General features: G+C 36.0%; 1 pseudogene; it reads left to right on the forward strand.

The window, feature by feature from the left end:
- The first annotated feature begins 22,782 nt into the window (after positions 1–22,782).
- On the forward strand, positions 22,783–23,365 carry LOC122747302 (annotated as a pseudogene).
- Positions 23,366–23,935: the final 570 nt, after the last annotated feature.

Here is a 23,935-nt window from a genome sequence, read left to right on the forward strand (position 1 = left end):
TGGATCTCATTAAAAGAGATAAGGAAGGAACATCTTGCTAAAAGGCACTATAGATAATGAAGCACTACCAATATTAAATATGTATGTGCCAAGTGGTATAGCATCCAGATTCTTAGAGAAGTTAAATGAGTAACAAGAAGAATTAGGCAGTAATACCATACTAGTGGAGTATCTGAATCTTCCCCTCTCAGAATTAGATAAATCTAGCTGAAAAAGAAATAAGAAAGAAGTGAAAGAGGTGAATAGATTACTAGAAAAGTTAGACATGATAGATATCTAGAGAAAACTGAATGGGGATAGAAAGGAATATACCTTTTTCTCAGCAGTACTTGGCCCATTTTCAAAAATTGACCATGTATTAGGGCACAAAAACATCATAGTCAAATGTAAAGAGGCAGAAATAGTAAATGCATCCTTCTCAGATCATGATGCAATAAAAATTACATGTAAGAATGAGCCATGGAAAAGCAGACTAAAAATCAATTGGAAACTAAATAATTTCATTCTAAAGAATGAATGGGTCAAACAACAAATCATAGAAACATTCAATAACTTTATCCAAGAGAATGAGAATAATGAGACAACATACCAAAATCTATGGGATGCACCCAAAGCAGTGCTTAGGGGAAAATTTATAGCTCTAAATGCTTACATGAATAAAAAAGAGAAAGAGGAGATCAATGAATTGGGCATACAACTTGAAAAACTAGAAAAAGAACAAATAAGAAATCCCCAATTAAATACTAAATTAGAAGTCCTGAAAATTAAAGGATAAATTAATTAAACTGAAAGCAAGAAAACTATAGAATTAATCAACAAAACTAAGAGCTGGGAGGGGCAGAGCCAAGATGGCGGAGAGGAAGCAGCAAACTGCCTGAGCTCTCCTTCTCTTCCCTCAAAAAGAACATTAAATCAAGCCTCAGAACAGATTCTGAAACTACAGAACCTGCAAAAGGACAGAGAGACACAGTCCTCCAACCAGAGATAATTTAGAAGACTTCAGGAAAAGGTCGGTCTGACTCGGGCAAAAGGGAGGCCAAGCACAGGGCAGCAACCCAGAGCTGAGTGGGTCTGGGCAAGTCAGCAGGAGCTGTGGGCCACAGCCGAACAACTGAGGCCCCTAGAACCTGGTTCAAAAATCTGGTGGCCAAGAAGGACAGTGGAAAACTACCTGCACCGGCCGGGAGGGGGACGAACAGGTCAGGCGGGAACGGATGCCAGGAGCGGGCGCCTGGCTAGCCGAGCGCACCCAGACAGGAAGTGCAGGGCGGGGGATCTCTACACACCATAAAGGCCTCAGAGTAAAAAGCTGGTCACACAGCACCTATACCCCTGCACAAGAAGCCCAAAACAGGGACTCTGGTGCCCCGAGAACAGACCTCAACTTAAAAAATAAATAAATAAGCTGCAATAATGAGTAAGAAGCAAAAAAGAACCCTCTCCATTGAGAGCTTCTGTATCAATAAGGAAGAAGCTAACGCAAACTCAGATGAGGACAATACCCTCAAACGGCCTACATGTGAAGCCTCACGAGGGAAGGTGAATTGGTCTCAGGAACAAAAAGTCTTCCTGGAGGAGCTCAAAAAGGATTTTAAAAATCAATTGAGAGAGGTAGAAGAAAAAATGGAGAGAGAGAGAAATGAAAGCAAAACAAGAAAACTGAAAAAAGAATCAGCAGCTTGGAAAAGGAAGCACAAAGATTGACTGGCCAAATGGAAAAAAAGTGCATAATTTCACTGAAGAAAACAATGCCTTAAAAAATTCAGTTGGCCAAATGGAAAAAAAGGTGCATAATCTCATTGAAGAAAACAATGCTTTAAAAACTAAAATTGGACAGTTGGAAGATAAGGAATCCATGAGACACCAGGAATCAGTCAAGCAGAATCAAACGAATGAAAAAATAGAAAAAAATGTGAAATACCTCATTGGAAAGACAACTGATCTGGAAAACAAATACAGGAGAGACAATTTGAGAATCACTGGACTGCCTGAAAGCCATGACCAGAAAAAGAATCTAGACACCATCTTCCAGGAAATTATTAAGGAGAACTGCCCTGATATCATAGAATCAGAGGATAAAACTGTCTTTGAAAGAATCCACCGAACACCTCCTGAAAGAGACCCCAAAAGGAAAACTCCAAGGAATATTGTAGCCAAATTCCAGAATTATCAGGTGAAGGAGAAAATACTCCAAGCAGCCAGAAAGAAGCAATTTAAATATCATGGAGCCACAGTCAGGATTGCTCAGGACCTGGCAGCTTCAAGATTAAAGGACTGCAAGGCTTGGAATATGATATTCCGGGAAGGCAAAGGAGATTGGATTGCAGCCAAGAATCTATTACCCAGCAAAAATGTGCGTTTTCTTTCAAGGGAAAAGATGGACATTTAATGACATTGGAGACTTTCAGTCTTTCCTTGTGAAAAGACCAGAACTGAATAGAAAATTTGATCTCAACATACAAGACTCAAGAGAACTTTAAAAAGGTAAACAGAGGGGAGAAAAAAAAAAAGGTTACCCTATTAGGTTAAACTCTTTATATCCCTACACTGGAAGATAATAGTCATAACTCTTAAGAATTGTAAATGTATTTGGGGAGAGAGAAGGAGTTTACACAGAGGGTATAAATATAAATTATCTTTGATGTGTTGATACAAAAAAAAATTTTTAAGGGGTTAAAAAGGGAGTCTATGGGGAAGAGAGGAAAGGGGAGGTGTAAGGGGATGAATTATATCATATGAAGAGGTGAAAAAAACAACCTATTACAATAGAGGGAAAGAAAGGAGGGGTGAACACTGTTTCAACCCTATTTTCATTAGATTTGACTCAAAGAAGGAATAACATATACGTTCATTGGGATAAAGAAACTTAGCTCATTCTTTAGGGAATCAAAATGGGAAGGGAAAGGGGGGGACTGATAGAAGGGAGGACAAGAGCAAGGGAGAAAAGGGTAAAGAAAAGAGAGGGGGGTGATAAAAAGGGAGGGCAGATTGGGGGAGGCAGGGGTAAGAAGTAAAACGTCGGTGAGGAGGAATAGGGTGAAAGAAGGGGGGAAAAGTACAAAGGGGGTAAATAGAATGGAGGGGAATAGACAGTGAGTAATAATAACAGTGAATGTGAATGGTATGAACTCTGCTTTAAAACGGAATCGAATTGCAGAGTGGATTAAAAACCAGAATCCTACAATATGCTGTTTACAAGAAACACATCTGAAGCAGAGAGATACACACAGAGTAAAAGTAAAAGGCTGGAGCAGAATATATTATGCTTCAGCTAAAGTAAAAAAAAGGCAGGGGTAGCAATCCTTATCCCAGACAAAGTGCTGGCAAAAATAGATCTCATTAAAAGAGATAAGGAAGGAAATTACATCTTGCTTAAAGTTACTATCGTTAATGAAGCAATATCAATATTGAATATGTATGCGCCAAGTGGTATAGCATCCAAGTTCTTAAAGGAGAAGTAAAATGAGTTACAAGAGGAATTAGAAAGTAATACTATACTAGTGGGGGATCTGAATCTCCCCCTCTCAGAATTAGATAAATCTAGCCAAAAAATAAATAAGAAAGAAGTGAAAGAGGTGAATAGATTACTAGAAAAGTTAGACATGATAGATGTCTGGAGAAAATTGAATGGGGATAGAAAGGAATATACCTTTTTCTCAGCAGTACATGGCCCATTTTCAAAAATTGACCATGTATTAGGGCACAAAAACATCATAGTCAAATGTTAGAAAGACAGAAATAGTAAATGCATCCTTCTCAGATCATGATGCAATAAAAATTACATGTAAGAAAGAGCCAGGGAAAAGTAGAATGAAAATCAATTGGAAATTAAATAATTTCATTGTAAGGAACGAATGGGCCAAACAACAAATCATAGAAACATTCATTAACTGTATCCAAGAGAATGACAATAATGAGACAACATACCAAAATCTATGGGATGCAGCCAAAGCAGTGCTTAGGGGAAAATTTATAGCTCTAAATGCTTACATGAATAAAAAAGAGAAAGAGGAGATTAATGAATTGGGCATGCAACTTAAAAAGCTAGACAAAGAACAAATTAGAAATCCCCAATTAGATACTAAATTAGAGATCCTGAAAATCAAAAGAGAAATTAATAAGATTGAAAGTAAAAAAACTATAGAATTAATCAATAAAACTAAGAGCTGGTTTTATGAAAAAAACAATAAAATAGATAAAATATTGGTTAATTTGATTAAACAAAAGAAAGAAGAAAACCAAATTACCAGTATCAAAAACGAAAAAGGGGATGTTACCACCAATGAAGTGGAAATTAAATCAATAATTAGGAATTATTTTCCCCAACTGTATGCCAATAAATTGGACAATCTAAATGAAATGGATGAATATTTACAAAAATACAAACTGCCCAGGTTAATTGAAGAAGAAATAAAATCCTTAAATAAACCCATATTAGAAAAAGAAATTGAACAAGCCATTAATGAACTCCCTAAGAAAAAATCCCCAGGGCCAGATAGATTTATGGGTGAATTTTACCAAACATTTAAAGAATAATTAATTCCAATATTATACAAATTATTTGGAAAAATAGGTGAAGAAGGAGTTCTACCAAATTCATTTTATGACACAAATATGGTGATGATACCAAAACCAGGCAAAGCAAAAACAGAGAAAGAAAATTATAGACCAATTTCCCCAATGAATATTGATGCTAAAATCTTAAATAAGATATTAGCAAGGAGATTACAGCAAGTGATCACCAGGATAATACACTATGACCAGGTGGGATTTATACCAGGAATGCAGGGCTGGTTCAAAATTAGGAAAACTATTAACATAATCAACCACATCAATAAGAAAACTAACCAAAATCATATGATTATCTCAATAGATGCAGAGAAATCTTTTGACAAAATACAACAAAATCCTAATAAAAACACTGGAGAGTTTAGGAATAGGGGAACTTTCCTTAAAATAATAAACAGTATCTACCTAAAGCCATCAGCAAGTATTATATGCAATGGAGATAAATTAGAGGCCTTCCCAATAAGATCAGGGGTGAAACAGGGATGTCCATTATCACCTCTATTATTTAATATTGTACTAGAAATGTTAGCTTTAGCAATCAGAAAAGAGAAAGGGATTAAAGGAATTGGAATAGGTAAGGAGGAAACAAAACTATCACTCTTTGCAGATGATATGATGGTGTAACGATTAGAATGACGCCACTTGCTGGAGACTTACTGTAGAAGAGTTCCACCCATGAAGTGAAGGTCTTTGAGGGCAAGACCAGGAGTCTTTTCTTTGGCGTCAGGAAGTGATGCGGGCTAGTGGGAGGAGGAAGGAAGAGACTGGCGCTTGCTCTGGGGCTCTTTCCTTGGGACTCTGGTGGAGAGCAGAGCTAGAAATGTGCTCTCCCTTTAATAGATAGGAATCTAGGCCTTTCTCTCTCTTTACCAAATTCTTATTCTCCTTAATAAATGCTTAAAAGTCTAACTCTTGCTAAAGCTTATAATTTATTGGCGACCACTCATTAGATATTTTAGACAGTTTAGCTAGAATTTTTTCCCTTAACAATGGTATACTTAAGGAATCCTTGAGAATCAACTCAAAAATTACTTGAAACAATTAACAACTTTAGCAAAGTAGCAGGATATAAAATAAATCCACATAAATCATCAGCATTTCTATACTTACCAACAAAGTCCAGCAGCAAGAGATAGAAAGAGAAATTCCATTTAAAGTAACAGTAGATAATATAAAATACTTGGGAGTCTACTTGCCAAGACAAACCCAGGAAATCTATGAACACAACTACCAAACACTCTTCACACAAATCAAATCAGATCTAAATAATTGGAAAGATATCAATTGCTCATGGATAGGCAGAGTTAATATAGTAAAAATGACAATATTGCCTAAATTACTTTACTTATTCAGTGCCATACCAATCAGACTAACTAAAAATTATTTTATAGACCTAGGAAGAATAATAACAAAATTCATCTGGAAAAAGAAAAAATCAAGAATATCCAGGGAAATAATGAAAAATATTCACAGGAAGGTGGGTTAGCGGTACCAAACCTTGAGCTTTACTATAAAGCAGCAGTCAACAAAACTATCTGGTACTGGCTAAAAAATAGAGTGGTAAATCAATGGAATAGGCTAGGCTCAGGAAATGCAGTAGTAAATGACACTAGTAATGTAGTGTTTGATAAACCCAAAGACTCCAGCTTCTGGGATAGGAACTCAGTATTTGACAAAAACTTCTGGGAAAACTGGAAGATAGTATGGCAGAAATTAGGCATAGACCAACATCTTAGTCCTTATACTAAAATAAGGTCAAAATGGGTATATGATTTAGACATAAGAGGTGATACCATAGGTAAATTAGGAGAGAAAGGAATAGTCTACCTATCAGATCTTTGGAAAGGAAAACAGTTTTTGACCAAACAAGAGATAGAGTATATTATAAAATGCAAAGTGGATGATTTTGATTACATTAAATTAAAAAAATTTTTGTACAAACAGAAACAATGCATCCAAAATTAGAAGGGAGGCAAAAAGCTGGGAAACAATTTTTGAGGCCAGTAATTCTGATAAAGGCCTCATCTCTAAAATATATAGGGAATTAAATCAAATTTATAAGAATCCAAGTCATTCCCCAATTGAGAAATGGTCAAAGGATATGAACAGGCAGTTTTCTGATGAAGAAACCAAAGCTATCTATTCCCATATGAAAAAATGCTCTAAATCTCTAATGATTAGAGAGATGCAAATAAAAACAACTCTGAGGTACCACCTGACACCTATCAGATTGGCTAAAATGACAAACAAGGAAAATAATAAATGTTGGAGAAGCTGTGGGAAAATTGGAACACTAATGCATTGTTGGTGGAGCTGTGAACTGATCCAACCATTCTGGAGAGCAATTTGGAATTATGCCCAAAGGGCGATAAAGCTGTGCATACCCTTTGACCCAGCAATACCACTTTTGGGTCTTTTAATATTTATAGCTGCTCTTTACATTGTGGCAAAGAACTGGAAGTTGAGGGGGTGCCCATCAATTGGGGAATGGCTGGACAAGTTGTGGTATATGAATACAATGGAATACTACTGTGCTATATAAGAAACGATGAGCAGGAAGAGTTCAGAGAAACCTGGAGGGTCTTGTGTGGGCTGATGATGAGTGAGATGAGCAGAACTAGAAGAACATTGTACACAGTAACATCAACAATGAGTGTTGATCTACTGTGATGGACTGTATTCTTCTCACCAATGCAATGGCACAGAAGAGTTCCAGGGAACTTGTGATGGAAGAGGATCTCCAAATCCAGGAAAAAAAAAAAAAAAGAACTGCAGAGTATAGATGCTAAATGAACCATACTATTTCTTTTGTTTTTGATGCTGTTGTTTTTTTCTATTTTGAGGTTTTCCATCATTGCTCTCATTTTTTTTCTCTTATAACATGAGTAAGGCAGAAATAGGATTAATGTTATGTGTGTGTGTGTGTGTGTGTATATATATATATATATATATATATATATATATATATATATATATAAAACCTATATCAGAGTACCTCGTGTCTAGGGGAGGAGGGAGGGAGGGGAGGGAAGGAGAAAAATCTGAAATTGTAAAGCTTGTATAAACAAAGGTTGGAAACTATCTTTACATGTAACAGAAAAAAAATAAAATACTTTATTAATTTTAAAAAAACCTAAGTGCTGGTTTTATGGAAAAAACAATAAAATAGGTAAACCACTGGCTAATTTGATTAAAATGAAAGAAAGAAGAAAACCAAATTACCAGTGTCAAAAATGAAAAGGGTGATCTTAGCACTAATGAAGTGGAAATTAAATCAATAATTATGAATTATTTTACCCAACTGCATGTCAATAAATTTGACAATCTAATGAAATGGATAAATATTTACAAAAATACAAACTGCCCAGGTTAACTGTAGAGGAAATAAAATCCTGAAAAAAGCCCATATTAGGAAAAGAAATTGAACAAGCTATTAATGAACTCCCTAAGAAAAAATCCCCAGGGCCACATGGGTTTACAGGTGAATTCTACCAAACTTTTAAAGAACAATTAATTCCAATATTATACAAATTATTTGGAAAAAATAGGTGAAGAAAGAGTTCTGCCAAATTCATTTTATGACACAAATATGGTGGTGATACCAAAACTAGGGAGAGCAAAAACAGAGAAAGAAAATTATAGACCAATTTCCCCAATGAATATTGATGCTAAAATCTTAAATAAGATATTAACAAGGAGATCACAGCAAGTGATCATCAGGATAATATACTATGACCAGGTCGGATTTATACCAGGAATGCAGGGCTGGTTCAACTTTAGGAAAACTATTAACATAATCAACAACATCAATAAGAAAACTAACCAAAATCATATGATTATCTCAATAGATGCAGAGAAAGCTTTTGACAAAATACAGCACCCATTCCTATTAAAAACACTAGAGAGGGGCAGCTAGATGGCACAGTGGTTAAAGTGCTGGCCCTGGATTCAGGAGTACCTGAGTTCAAATCCAGCCTCAGACACTTAACACTTACTAGCTGTGTGACCCTGGGCAAGTCATTTAACCGCCATTGCCCCGCAAAAAAAACAAAAAAAACAAAACACTAGAGAGCTTAGGAATAGGTCGAGCTTTCCTTATAATACGAAGCAGTATCTACCTAAAAACCACCTGCAAGAATTTTATGTAATGGAGATAAGTTAGAGGCTTTCCCAATAACATCAGGGGTGAAACAGGGATGTCCATTATCACCTCTATCATTCAATATTGTACTAGAAATGTTAGTGTTAGCAATCAGAGAAGAAAAAGGAATTAAAGGAATTAGAATAGGCATGGAGGAAACAAAACTATCACTTTTTTTTTTTAATGAGATATTTTATTTTTTCCGTTACATGTAAAGATAGTTCTCAACTTTTGTTTATACATGCTTTACAATTTCAGATTTTTCTCCCTCCCTCCCCTCCCTCGCCTCCCTCCCCCCTCCCCTAGACAGCAGGTAATCTGATATAGGTTATATCTATATATCTCTATACATATACATATAGATATATATATATATACACACACATATATATACACATAATAACATTAATCCTATTTCTGCATAAATCCTGTTACAAGAGAAAGAATCAGAGCAGTGATGCAAAACCTCAAAATAGAAAAAAAAAAAAACAACAGCACCCAAAACAAAAGAGATAATATGGTTCAATCAGCATCTATACTCCACAGTTCTTTCTTTCTTTTTTTTTTTTCTTGGATTTGGAGATCCTCTTCTATCATGAGTTCCCTGGAACTCTTCTGTACCATTGCATTGGTGAGAAGAATATAGTCCATCACAGTAGGTCAACACTCAATGTTGATGATACTGTGTACAATGTTCTTCTGGTTCTGCTCATCTCACTAATCATCAGCTCACGTAAGACCCTCCAGGTTTCTCTGAACTCTTCCTGCTCATCATTTCTTACAGCACAATAGTATTCCATTGTATTCATATACCACAACTTGTCCAGCCATTCCCCAATTGATGGGCACCCCCTCAACTTCCAATTCCTTGCTACCACGTAAAGAGCAGCTATAAATATTTTTGTACATGTCGGTCCATTTCCCCCTTCCATGATTTCTTTGGGCAAAAGACCTAAAAGTGGGATTGCTGGGTCAAAGGGTATGCACAGCTTTATTGCCGTTTGGGCATAATTCCAAATTGCTCTCCAGAATGGTTGGATCAGCTCACAGCTCCACCAACAATGCATTAGTGTTCCAATTTTCCCACAGCCTCTCCAACATTTATTATCTTCCTTTTTTGTCATTTTAGCCAATCTGATAGGTGTCAGGTGGTACCTCAGAGTTGTTTTTATTTGCATCTCTCTAATCATTAGAGATTTAGAGCATTTTTTCATATGGGAATAGATAGCTTTGGTTTCTTCATCAGAAAACTGCCTGTTCATATCCTTTGACCATTTCTCAATTGGGGAATGACTTGGATTCTTATAAATTTGATTTAATTCCCTATATATTTTAGAGATGGGGCCTTTATCAGAAGCACTGGCCTCAAAAATTGTTTCCCAGCTTTCTGCCTCCCTTCCAATTTTGGATGCATTGTTTCTGTTTGTACAAAAATTTTTTAATTTAATATAATCAAAATCATCCATTTTGCATTTTATAATATACTCTATCTCATGTTTGGTCAAAAACTGTTCTCCTTTCCAAAGATCTGATAGGTACACTATTCCTTTCTCTCCTAATTTACCTATGGTATCACCTCTTATGTCTAAATCATGTATCCATTTTGACCTTATTTTAGTATAAGGTGTAAGATGTTGGTCTAAGCCTAATTTCTGCCATACTATCTTCCAGTTTTCCCAGCAGTTTTTGTCAAATACTGAGTTTCTATCCCAGAAGCTGGAGTCTTTGGGTTTATCAAACACTACATTACTAGTGTCATTTACTACTGCATTTCCTGAGCCTAGCCTATTCCATTGATCTACCACTCTATTTTTTAGCCAGTACCAGATAGTTTTGATGACTGCCTCTTTATAGTAAAGCTCCAGGTTTGGTACCGCTAACCCACCTTCCTGTGAATTTTTTTTCATTATTTCCCTGGATATTCTTGATTTTTTGTTTTTCCAGATGAATTTTGTTATTATTTTTTCTAGCTGTATAAAATAATTTTTAGGTAGCCTGATTGGTATGGCACTGAATAAGTAGATTAATTTAGGCAGTATTGTCATTTTTACTATATTAGCTCTGCCTATCCATGAGCAATTGATATCTTTCCAATTATTTAGATCTGATTTGATTTGTGTGAAGAGTGTTTGGTAGTTGTGTTCATAGAGTTCCTGGGTTTGTCTTGGCAAGTAGACTCCCAAGTATTTTATATTACCTACCGTTACTTTAAATGGAATTTCTCTTTCTATCTCTTGCTGCTGGACTTTGTTGGTCATGTATAGAAATGCTGATGATTTATGTGGATTTATTTTATATCCTGCTACTTTGTTAAAGTTGTTAATTGTTTCAAGTAATTTTTGACTTGATTCTCGAGGATTCCTTAAGTATACCATCATATCATCTGCAAAGAGTGATAGTTTTGTTTCCTCCTTGCCTATTCTAATTCCTTTAATTCCTTTCTCTTCTCTGATTGCTAAAGCTAACATTTCTAGAACAATATTAAATAATAGGGGTGATAATGGACATCCCTGTTTCACCCCTGATCTTATTGGGAAGGCCTCTAACTTATCTCAATTGCATATAATACTTGCTGATGGCTTTAGGTAGATACTGTTTATTATTTTAAGGAAAGTTCCCCTATTCCTAAACTCTCTAGTGTTTTTATTAGGAATGGGTGCTGTACTTTGTCAAAAGCTTTCTCTGCATCTATTGAGATAATCATATGATTTTGGTTGGTTTTCTTATTGATGTGGTTGATTATGTTAATAGTTTTCCTAATGTTGAACCAGCCCTGCATTCCTGGTATAAATCCCACCTGGTCATAGTATATTATCCTGGTGATCACTTGCTGTAATCTCCTTGCTAATATCTTATTTAAGATTTTAGCATCAATATTCATTAGGGAAATTGGTCTATAATTTTCTTTCTGTGTTTTTGCTTTGCCTGGTTTTGGTATCACCACCATATTTGTGTCATAAAACGAATTTGGTAGAACTCCTTCTTCACCTATTTTTCCAAATAATTTGTATAATATTGGAATTAATTGTTCTTTAAATGTTTGGTAAAATTCACCCGTAAACCCATCTGGCCCTGGGGATTTTTTCTTAGGGAGTTCATTAATAGCTTGTTCAATTTCTTTTTCTATTATGGGTTTATTTAAGGATTTTATTTCCTCTTCAGTTAACCTGGGCAGTTTGTACTTTTGTAAATATTCATCCATTTCATTTAGATTGTCAAATTTATTGGCATACAGTTGGGCAAAATATTTCCTAATTATTGCTTTAATTTCCACTTCATTGGTGGTAACATCACCCTTTTCATTTTTGATACTGGTAATTTGGTTTTCTTCTTTCTTTTTTTTAATCAAATTAACCAATATTTTATCTATTTTATTGTTTTTTTTCATAAAACCAGCTCTTAGTTTTATTGATTAATTCTATAGTTTTTTTGCTTTCAATGTTATTGATTTCTCCTTTAATTTTCAGGATCTCTAATTTAGTGTCTAATTGGGGATTTCTAATTTGTTCTTTTTCTAGCTTTTTAAGTTGCATGCCCAATTCATTAATCTCCTCTTTCTCTTTCTTATTCATGTAAGCATTTAGAGCTATAAATTTTCCCCTAAGCACTGCTTTGGCTGCATCCCATAGATTTTGGTATGTTGTCTCATTATTGTCATTCTCTTGGATAAAGTTATTGATTGTTTCTATGATTTCTTGTTTGGCGCATTCATTCTTTAGAATGAAATTATTTAGTTTCCAATTGATTTTCATTCTACTTTTCCCTGGCTCTTTCTTACATGTAATTTTTATTGCATCATGATCTGAGAAGGATGCATTTACTATTTCTGCCTTTCTACATTTGACTATGATGTTTTTGTGCCCTAATACATGGTCAATTTTTGAAAATGTGCCATGTACTGCTGAGAAAAAGGTATATTCCTTTCTATCCCCATTCAATTTTCTCCAGACATCTATCATGTCTAACTTTTCTAGTAATCTATTCACCTCTTTCACTTCTTTCTTATTTCTTTTTTGGCTAGATTTATCTAATTCTGAGAGGGGGAGATTCAGATCCCCCACTAGTATAGTATTACTATCTAATTCCTCTTGTAACTCATTTAACTTCTCCTTTAAGAACTTGGATGCTATACCACTTGGCGCATACATATTCAATATTGATATTACTTCATTATCTATAGTACCTTTAAGTAAGATGTAATTTCCTTCCTTATCTCTTTTAATGAGATCTATTTTTGCCTGCACTTTGTCTGAGATAAGGATTGCTATCCCTGCTTTTTTATTTTAGATGAAGCATAATATATTCTGCTCCAGCCTTTTACCTTTACTCTGTGTGTATCTCTCTGCTTCAAATGTGTTTCTTGTAAACAGCATATTGTAGGGTTCTGGTTTTTAATCCACTCTGCAATTCGCTTCTGTTTTATAGCAGAGTTCATCCCATTCACATTCACAGTTATTATTACTGACTGTCTATTCCCCTCCATTCTATTTACCCCCTTTGTACTTTTCCCCCCTTCTTTCACCCTATTCCTCCTCACCGACGTTTTACTTCTTACCCCTGCCTCCCCCAATCTGCCCTCCCTTTTTATCACCCCCCTCTCTTTTCTTTACCCTTTTCTCCCTTGCTTTTGTCCTCCCTTCTATCAGTCCCCCCCTTTCCCTTCCCCTTTTGTTTCCCTAAAGAATGAGTTAAGTTTCTTTATCCCAATGAACGTATATGTTATTCCCTCTTTGAGTCAAATCTAATGAGAATAGGATTGAAACCATGTTCCCCCCTCCTTTCTTTCCCTCTATTATAATAGGTTTTTTTCCACCTCTTCATATGATATAATTCATCCCATTCTACCTCCCCTTTCCTCTCCTGCCCATAGACTCCCTTTTTATCCCCTTAATTCTTTTGTATCATCACATCAAAGACAATTTATATTTATACCCTCTATATAAAGTCCTTCTCTCTGCCCAAATACATTTACAGTTCTTAAGAGTTATGAGTATTATCTTCCTGTGTAGGGATATAAACAGTTTAACCTAATAGGGTAACTTTTTTTTTTTCCCCTCTGTTTACCTTTTTAAACTTCTCTTGAGTCTTGTATGTTGAGATCAAATTTTCTATTCAGTTCTGGTCTTTTCACCAGGAAAGATCAAAAGTCCCCAATGTCATTAAATGTCTATCTTTTCCCCTGAAAGAGAATGCACATTTTTGCTGGGTAATAGATTCTCGGCTGCAATCCAATCTCCTTTGCCTTCCGGAATATCATATTCCAAGCCTTGCGGTCCTTTAATGTTGAAGCTGCCAGGTCCTGAGCAATCCTGACTGTGGCTCCATGATATTTAAATTGCTTCTTTCTGGCTGCTTGGAGTATTTTCTCCTTCACCTGATAATTCTGGAATTTGGCTACAATATTCCTTGGAGTTTTCCTTTTGGGGTCTCTTTCAGGAGGTGATCGGTGGATTCTTTCAATGATGATTTTATCCTCTGATTCTATGATATCAGGGCAGTTCTCCTTAATAATTTCCTGGAATATGGTATCTAGATTCTTTTTCTGGTCATGGCTTTCAGGCAGTCCAATGATTCTCAAATTGTCTCTCCTCGATCTGTTTTCCAGATCAGTTGTCTTTCCAATGAGGTATTTCACATTTTCTTCTATTTTTTCATTTTTTTTTATTCTGCTTGACTGATTCTTGGTGTCTCATGGATTCCTTATCTTCCAACTGTCCCACTTTAATTTTTAAGGCATTGTTTTCTTCAGTGAGATTATGCACCTTTTTTTCCATTTGGCTAAGTGAATTTTTTAAGGTACTGTTTTCTTCAGTGAGATTATGCACCTTTTTTTCCATTTGGCTAAGTGAATTTTTTAAGGTATTGTTTTCTTCAGTGAGATTATGCAGCTTTTTTTCCATTTGGCCAAATGAATTTTTTAAGGCTTTGTTTTCTTCAGCTTCCTTTTCCAAGCTGCTGATTCTTTTTTCATAGTTTTTTTGTTTTGCTTTCATTTCTCTCCCCATTTTTTCTTCTACCTCTTGCAATTGATTTTTAAAATCCTTTTTGAGCTCTTCCAGGAAGGCTTTTTGTTCTTTCGAACAATTCACCTTCCCTTGTGAGGCTTCAGATGTAGACAATTTGAGGCTATTGTCCTCATCTGAGTTTGTGTTGGCTTCTTCCCTATTGATACAGAAGCTCTCAATGGAGAGGGCTCTTTTTTGCTTCTTACTCATTATTGCAGCTTATTTATTTATTCTTTAAGTTGAGGTCTGCTCTGGGGGCACCAGGGTCCCTGTTTTGGGCTTCTTGTGCAGGGGTATAGGTGCTGTGTGACCAGCTTTTTACTCTGAGGCCTTTATGTTGTATGGAGATCCCCCGCCCTGCACTTCCTGTCTGATTGTGCTCGGCCAGCCAGGTGCCAGACCCCAGCGTCTGATCCCGCCGTTCGTGGCCCTCTTGGCCGGTGCAGGTAAGTTTTTCCACTGTCCTTCTTGGCCACCATATTTTTGAACCAGGTTCCGGGAGCCTCAGTTGTTCGGCTGTGGCCCGCAGCTCCTGCTAACTTGCCCCGACCCCCTCGGCGCTGGGTTGCTGCCCTGCGCTGGGCCTCCCTTTTGCCCGAGTCAGACCGACCTTTTCCTGAAGTCTTCTAAATTATCTCTGGTTGGAGGACTGTGTCTCTCTGTCTCTTTGCAGGTTCTGTAGTTTCAGAATCTGTTCTGAGGCTTGATTTAATGTTCTTTTTGAGGGAACAGAAGGAGAGCTCAGGCAGCTTGCTGCTTCCTCTCCGCCATCTTGGCTCCGCCCCAAAACTATCACTTTTTTAAGAGAATTTTGTTTTCCAAAATATATGTAAAAGCAAAATTTGATCATCAATTTTTTTAAAACTTTGTGTTCTGGGGGCAGCTAGGTGGCACAGTGGATAGAGCACCGTCCCTGTAGTCAGGAGTACCTGAGTTCAAATCTGGCCTCAGACACTTAACACTTACTAGCTGTGTGATGCTGGGCAAGTTATTTAACCCCAATTGCCTCACTAAAAAAAATAAAATAAAAAAATAAACCTTTGTGTTCCCGATTTCTCTTCCCCCCTCCATTCCCACCCGTACCCACAAGACATCAAGCAAGTCAAAATAAGTTATACATGAGTAGTCATGGAAAAATTCCCATAATAGCTATTTGTGAGAGAAAACAGTCAAAAAACCCAAAACGCCAGATTAAGGAATTGTCAAAGAGGAAAAGAAAAGAAAATTTTAAAAATGTGTTTACATCTATTTTCAGATACTATCAGTTTGTTCTCTGCAGATGGGCTGCAATCTTCATAAGTCCTTCAGGCTTATATTGGATCATTGCCTTGCTGAAAATACCTGCATGCTTCTCAGCAGATCATCCCCCACTATTGCTGTTATTTTGTATACAGTACATTTCAGTCTGCTTCTGTTCATGTAGGTCTTTCCAGGTTTTTCTGATAGTATCCTCTTCATTATAACCTGTATATAGTACCTTAAGCTAGACAGAGAATTTTCTTCATAAAAGCCCAGCAAAGTAGGCACCATATGATTTCCCATTATAATCAATCATCATAACTATTACCCTCCATCCCACTCCCTTCTCATGACATTTACTCTATCTTCTTTTTACCTCCTCAAAAGTGTTTTACTTCTAACTGTCCTCTCCCTCGCTCTCCACTCTCTTTTTTCACCCTTCCTTCCTTATACTCTTCCCTTCCTACTTTCCTGCCCAATTGAGTATGAAATCTATTCTCTCCGTGAGCCCACTCCAATGAGATCAGGGTCCCTGAGCTAATTCTGTGTTCTAAATTTTTCTTCCTCCCTCCCTGCTCAACCCTCCCTATGAGATCAAGCAATTCAATATGTCATGCTGGTGCAGTAATGCAGAACATCTTCATCTCCCCCAATCTGCCCTTTCCTCTTCCCTCCCCCCATTTTTCTCCCTCCCCTCCCTCAAGGCAAAAATATATTACTATACCTATGTGAGTATATATGTTAGTCCTTCTTTGAGCCAATTCTTATAATATTAATGTTCACTCACTCCCCAACTCCTTCCCTCTCTTCTACTTTCCTCCATAAGCTTTTTTCTTGTTTCCTTCATGTGAACTACCTTTCCCCAGAACATCTCTCCCATTCTCCCTTCTCCAGTTTATTCCTCCTATACCTCAACCCTATTTTCATGATGTCATCATGGATTAGTTAGGTGGCACAGTGGATAAAGCACCAGTCCTGCACCCAGGAGGTCCCAAGCCCAAATGCAGCCCCAGACATAGGACTCCCCACCCTGTCTGCCCCACAAAGAACAAAATATAAATGCTTTACAGTTATCATCCCTTCATATTCAGTACAGATCTGTGTCTTTTGTGAGTTTCTGACTGAGATAGTTCTTACAATTTTGAAGTATTATCTTCCCATGTAGGAATGTAAATGGTTTGATCTTTTAATATCCCTCATGAAGTATTTTTCTGTTTATCTTTATATGCTTCTCCAGGGTCTTGTATTTGAAAGTCAAATTTTCTATTCACTTTAGGTCTTTTCATCACAAATGTTTGTATAATCTTTCAAAGGCAAAAATTCGATTTCAATGAGAAAGAGGTCTTTCAAAACTATCACTCGTTGCAGATGATAAGATGGTATACTTAGAGAATCCTAGAGAATCAACTCAAAAATTACTTGAAACAATTAACAACTTTAGCAAAGTAGCAGGATATAAAAGAAATCCACATAAATTATCAGCATTTCTATACATGACCAACAAAGTCTAGCAGCAAGAGATAGAAAGAGAAATTCCATTTAAAGTAATGGTAGATAATATAAAATACTTGGTAGTCTACTTGCCAAGACAAGCCCAGGAACTTTATGAACACAATTACCAAACACTTTTCACACAAATCAAATCAGATCTAAATAACTGGAAAGATATCAATTGATCATGGATAGGCAGAGTTAATATAGTAAAAATGACAATTCTACCTAAATTAATTTACTTATTCAGTGCATTACCAATCAGGCTACCTAAAAATTATTTTACAGAGCTAGAAAAATTAATAACAAAATTCAACTGGAAAAACAAAAAGTCAAGAATATCAAGAGAAATAATGAAACAAAAATGCACAGGAAGGTAGGTTAGCTATACCAAATCTAGAGCTTTACTATAAAGCAGCAGTCATCAACACTATCTGGTACTGGCTAAGAAATAGAGTGGAGGATCAATGGAATAGGCTAGGCACAGGAGACACAGTAGGAAATGACATTTGTAATGTACTTTTTGATAAACCTGAAGAACCCAATGTCTGGGATAGGAACTCAGTATTTGACAAAAACTGCTGGAAAAACTGGAAGGCAGTATTAGGCATAGACCAACATCTGACCCCTTATATAAAAATAAGGTCAAAATGGGTACATGATTTAGACATAAGAGGTGATACCTTAGGTAAATTAGGAGAGGAAGGAATAGTCTACCTTTCAGTTCTTTGGAAAGAACAGTTTATGACCAAACAAGAAATAGAGAATATTATGAAATGCAAAATGGATGATTTTGATTACATTAAATTGAAAAGGTTTTGTACAAACAGAAGCAATGCATCCAAAATTAGAAGGGATAAAGAAAGTTGGAAAACAATTTTTATGGCCAGTACTTCTGATAAAGGTCTCATTTCTAAAATATATAGGGAACTCAATCAAATTTGTATGAATCCAGGTCATTCCCCAATTGAGAAATGGTCAAAGGATATGAACAGGCAGTTTTCTGATGAAGAAATAAAAACTATCTCTTACCATATTAAAAAATGCTCTAAATCACTATTGATTAGAGAGATGCAAATTAAAACAACTCTGAGGTACCACCTGACACCTATCAGATTGGCTAATATGACAAAAAAGGAAAATAATGAATGTTGGAGAAGCTGTGGGAAAATTGGAACACTAATGCATTGTTGGTGGAGCTGTGAATTGATCCAACCATTCTGGAGAGCAATTTGGAATTATGCCCAAAGGGCGATAAAGCTGTGCATACCCTTTGACCCAGCAATACCACTTTGGGGTCTTTTCCCCAAGGAGATCATAAAAAGGGAAAAGGACTCACATGTACAAAAGTATTTATAGCTGCTCTTTTTGTGGTGGCAAGGAATTGGAAATTGAGGTGCCACCCATCAATTGGGGAATGGCTGAACAAGTTGTGGTATATGAATGTAATGGAATTCTATTGTGTTGTAAGAAACAATGAGCAGGAGGAGTTCAGAGAAACCTGGAAGGATTTGCATGAATTGATGATGAGTGAGATGAGCAGGACCAGAAGAACATCGTACACAGTATCATCAACATTACGTGTTGATCAACTGTGAAGGACTAGATTCTTCTCACCAATGCAATGGTACAGAAGAGTTCCAGGGGACTCATGATGGAAGGGGATCTCCAAATCCAGAAAAAAAAAAAAACTGGAGTATAGATGCTGATTGAACCAAAATATTTCTTTTGGTTTTGGTGCTGTTGTTTTTCTTTTTTGAGGTTTTTCTTTCTTCATTGCTCTGATTCTTCTCATATAACATAACTAATGCAGAAATGTTTAATGTTATGTATATAATGTATTTCAGATTACCTGCTGTCTAGGGGAGGAGGGAGGGAGGAAGAACAATCTGAAATTGGAAAGCTTGTATAAACAAATGCTGGGAACTATCTTTACATATAACTGGAAAAAAGCAATAAAATACTTTTATCAGAAAAAAAAGAAAAAGCCCACTTCTTATTATAAAGTTCATTCTCTCATTTTTTAAAAATAAAAGTATTTTATTATTTTCCAGTTGCATGTAGGGATAGTTTTGAACATTTGTTTTCATAGGATTTTTAGGTCCAAATTTTTCTCCCACCTTCCCTTCCCTCCCTCCTCCCCAGATAGAAAACAATCTGATATAAGTCATATATGTACAATCACACTGGACATAATTCTGCATTAATCATATTGCGATCTTTCATTTATTGTTAACCAATCAGAATTGATTTCTACTCATCAGGGACATATCCTTTTTTCATTGAATCCTCCATGCAGGGTCTGTGGTTACCAAGAAAAACCACTGACTTCAACCTGTTGATTATTTGCTAGCCTAATTAATAAATTGATAATTAATTACCCATAAAAAAAGAATAAGCCCCCAAATATCTAATTTGGGACCAGAATATGAGAAGTCTTGAATGCTGGTTGGATTGTACTTCCACATAGTAGATTGTTTACTCTCTGAGAGCAGACTAAAAAGCTTGTATTTTTTTTCTTTTTTGGCAACAAAAGACAGTGGATATTTGTTGTTGTCCCTTAGAAATGGCATTTAAGCAAGTAGGCTAAACAATGAGAAGAGCCATTCATATCATCAATTAGTCAAGTATAAGTCATAGCCAAATGCTTGGAGGTTATGTTTTCTAGCTAAATATTTTCTCTATTGGATAGATTGTTTTCATACCTTCAAAATGGGGAACCAAGGAGAACCAGAGACTAGTTCCATTGCAAGGCAGGCATTTTTAGAACAAGGTTTTACCATCATATGTTTGTGTTGCTCTATTGTAAATATGAGGGCTCTATGGACAGAGCCTTACCTTAGGCCTCTATTCCCCTGTGGTCAGTTGAGAATGATCATCTTTTCTCTTCTCATTATTTACTATTTATCCATGTATATAGCTTTCTTTGTATCTATGCATTTGCATCTTGTCTCCCCAGTCAGGTCCTTGAAGGGAGGTACTGTCTTTCTCCTTTTGTATCCTTTCCCTGATTACAGTGTCTAACATATATAATAAATGTTTATTGATTGATTGAATAACTGATACTAGTTGGATAACTGGCTATTTGACTCTATTTCATTCCCATTATCTGCTTGTGGATGGGGAATCCAATTTATGCAAAACTTATTCCCTCTTGATCTCCATCCATAAACAATCAAGGAAGGCTCAGACCCAATGCTATTTCTATTATGTTGCCTCCCTCAGATCCCTTTTTCCTTAACAATGAAATGTGGGATTGGACGAGGTTGTTTCTAAGGTCTTGTAAAGTTGGAAATTACCTCAGAAGTCACCTAATCTAACTCTGTAGTGTTCTACCTGCTAAATCCTAATACCTTTTCCTATTAACACCTAAGTTTAAGGGCATTTTTGTTTGTTTGTTTGTTTTAATAATAATGTCCTGAGATAGAGGTCAAATAAATATTATTTGTTTTTCTTTAAATGAAAAATGTGATCTTGAAAAGTGATGAATTTTTCTTTCGTAAATTGAATTTCAGCTACCCATTGAGTCACATTGTCATGTCAGAGGTCCTTTACATTAAGAATCATAGATGAAAGGAACCTTATTTAGGCACCAAACTATAACTGAATTCTACAACATTTCTGACTCCTCTGTTAGACAGATCCTAACCTTTTGATTTTAATTTTTCTGCCTTTTGTTTCAAGCATTTATACATATTAGGTATGTCTCACTCACCAAAAATCTTTCAGTTAATATTGTTACAATTGAAAAGCCTATTTGCCTGAACTTCTCTATTATATATAGAGGATTGTATGTAATTTGTATATAAGGCTTGTTACATGTTTGTGTGTTACAAATTATAGAAAACATATCTATTTAGATATGTATATAAATGTGCATGTGATATGATAGACACCCATATACATGTATGTTATAATTCACATACATGTGTGTTATAATATAGGGATTAGACCTAGATCTGTGATTTATTTGGTATAGGAATCTCTCCAGTAACGAGACTTCCTCTTCTCCTTCTCCCATTGCAAGCTAGCCAATTCTCTTCCACTTATATTCTTAGGAAATTGCCTAGAACACCAAAAAAATAAGTTACTTATACAGGGTCACGTATCCAATATGTGTCAGAAGCAGGACTTGAACACAGAATCTTCCTAATTCTGAGGCGAGATCTCTAGTCACTTCCTGTTCTGATTCAACAAATATATGAATATACATGTATGTGTTTAATTGGGGCACACCTACATGGGGCAAGAACCTCCCAGGTTAACTAAGCAGGATATAAAAAGGAAGCTCATATTTGTTAAAAGAAGGACATCTACTGGAAAGAAACCAGATAGAAGTTAATGAGCAAACTCATAAGGATTAGACAAAAGTGAGCCACAACAAGGAACTGAAGTCTGAAAAGAAGCTAACGGCTAATTAGAGCTGAACTAAACCTGTGAACTGGATTTTGTACTTGTACTGTGGCTAGACTTTGGGGGTGGGGTGGCGAATCCCTTGTCACATTCCATTCCTTGCCTATCCACTGCTACCATGTGTCAGATGATTTTTCTACTGAAAGGCTAGGATCAAAATAATTTCAATTATTCTGAATAACCAGAATGATTTTATGGTTTCAGTTGAGTGAAGGAAAATACCAAAGGGAACAGAGAGACTTAATGTAACCTAAGCATTTGCTGCTTAATATATCTCAGTGAGGAAGAGAGTTCTCTGAGGACAAGGTTTTAGAGATTTTTTAACTTTGTATAAGAATGTGCCTTAAAAATATTTTGTTATTCTGTTTATATGTATATATGCGTAAGTATTTTGCAGTGATAGAACAGACCTGCAATTTCATCAGGTTGGTGGTACAGCAGAGAGAGTACCTGTCTGGAATCAGAAAGACTTATCTCCCTGACTCCCTGACATCAGGCACTTACTAGTTGTATGACCCTGGGCAAGTCACTTAACCTCTGCCTTAGTCCACTGGAGAAGGAAATGACAAACCATTCCAGTATCTTTGCCAATGTCACTATTGGCATGCTACGGTCCATGGGGTCATGAAGACTTGTCCATGACTGAACAACTAAATGACAAAAACAAAAATATAAGATTATAGGACATTTTCTGTATACTCACAGAAAATATTCTTGGTACAAATCCCATAGCAGATAGGAGAGCAGAAAAAGTATTTACCCCATCATTTTCCACAAGATTTTTATCTAGTCTGCTTGATCTTTATATTTTTAAGGCTTTTCATTCCAAGTTTCTAGGAGATTATGAGTATTTGAAGGGAAATATCAATTAACAATGGTGTCCTTAAAGTTTTCTGTATCCTTTTTGGCTTTCAGAGAAAGATCATGGTGGTGGGCAAGAACAAGTGACTCACCAAAGGCAGCAAAAAATGAGCCAAGAAGAAAGTGGTTGATCCATTTTCAAAGAAGGATTGGTATGATGTAAAAGCACCAGTTATGTTCAACATTCACAATATTGGCAAGACACTGGTTATAAGGATTCAAGGAGCAAAAATTGCCTCTGATGGTCTCAAGGGTCAGGTTTTTGAAGTGAGCCATGCTGATCTGCAGAGTGATGAGGTTGCTTTTTGTAAGTTCAATTTAATTACTGAAGATGTTCAGGGTAAAAATTGTCTGACTGATTTCCATGGAATGGACCTTACCTGGGACAAGATGTGCTCAATGGTCAAAAAGTGGCAGACCATGATTGAAGCCTTACAAGCCCAAGTTGATGTTAAAACTACCAATGGCTACTTGCCCCACCTCTTTTCTGTTACTAAAAAGCACAACAACCAGATCCCTAAGACCTCTTATGCCAAGAACCAAATCCATAAGAAAATGATGGAAATCATGACCCGGGAAGGTGCAGACAAATGACTTGAAAGAAGTTGTCAATAAAGTTTTCTGTATAAATGTTATATCAGGTTAAGTGTAGGCAAGAGGTCATCCTATGATAATGGCCAGGTTCTAGTATAATATATTGATTGATATTTCCAGGATATCTTGATGTCTGTATTAATAATGTTGGGATTTATTATATCCTTTAGTTGTTATAGTTACTGTTCTTACATTAAAAATTTTACATTTATCTAGTGTAAAGACTATTTTGATATAATTAAATAAAGACTCCAAAATATGAAGCTACTGCTTAATATTGTTTTTCATTGTAACCATATAACTTAATGAACTATCTGTGTAAAAGTGATTCTTAGATGCTTTCATTTGATTTCCTCTTTTGTTTGGGAGCCATATTTAGTTTTATTTAGAAGAGATGATAATGCAGTAAAGGTAGGAAGAACCACAATAGCTTAAACTGTCTTCCAGAAAAATAATGCATTTCACTTCAATTGTTCTTGAAATTATTATGTTGGTGGCATGTTTTAAATAGCAAACAGTTTTACTTATGAAAATTTTGTTCTCATACATAATATTCTCATAAAGATCATTTTTCTTAGTAGAGAAAGCAGAAGCAATATTGAGTATTTCTACTTTCTCTTTG

Source organism: Dromiciops gliroides, chromosome 3 (assembly GCF_019393635.1).
Source record: "Dromiciops gliroides isolate mDroGli1 chromosome 3, mDroGli1.pri, whole genome shotgun sequence".
In the NCBI taxonomy this organism is placed as follows: Eukaryota; Metazoa; Chordata; class Mammalia; order Microbiotheria; family Microbiotheriidae; genus Dromiciops; species Dromiciops gliroides.